This window comes from Nothoprocta perdicaria, unplaced genomic scaffold (assembly GCF_003342845.1).
Source record: "Nothoprocta perdicaria isolate Ctin4 unplaced genomic scaffold, notPer1 scaffold_4, whole genome shotgun sequence".
In the NCBI taxonomy this organism is placed as follows: Eukaryota; Metazoa; Chordata; class Aves; order Tinamiformes; family Tinamidae; genus Nothoprocta; species Nothoprocta perdicaria.
In genome coordinates, this window is record NW_020455643.1 from 7,613,975 (window position 1) to 7,614,657 (window position 683).

Consider the following 683-nt stretch of genomic DNA (forward strand, 5'->3'; position numbering starts at 1 on the left):
GCATAAAAAATAAGTGAATGACAGAGAACAGCTTATTTGTGTGGTGAGATGAGGCTCCTGGGCAGGGAGTATAAAAACTGCAAAGCAACAAGGTGAGCAATTTGGCAGAAAGTATCTGAATGCTGAGGAAAAGAATATAATAAATTCCATGGAGGATGGCAAAATCCTTCATCCTATCCCTATCATGGGATAATGTGACAGGAGATCTATGAGAAATGGTGCCTAGAGAGAGCAAAAGTTAGAACAGGGCTTGAAGTGCCTTCTTATTTGCAAGCAGCTGTTAGAGATTAGGGGCATAATATGCTTGAGCAAGGGTAAAATGCCCAACAGGGAAGGATTGCTGACAGGTAAAGCCTCCTCCCCTTTAAAAAACTTGTAGGTCCAATATTAATCAAATGAAAATTCACTTTTCAGTTGAGATAAAATCTGGGTCTTATTTTTAACCATAGGAAAGGGGGAGAGAGGAGAAAGAAAGAGAAGAAAGAGAAGAAAAAAAAAAAGGAAGTCTTGTTCCAACAGGAAAAGAAATCATTTCTCCAGTCAAGGACACCTGGTGTGCAGTCCAAGAAGGGCTAGCACATGCCCATAACCACATGTAATGACAGCTCAAACAACAACATTTATAGGTTGGATTCCGGCCATCCGCACCCCCTGAGATGCTCTTGTGTGGCCTTGCAGCACTC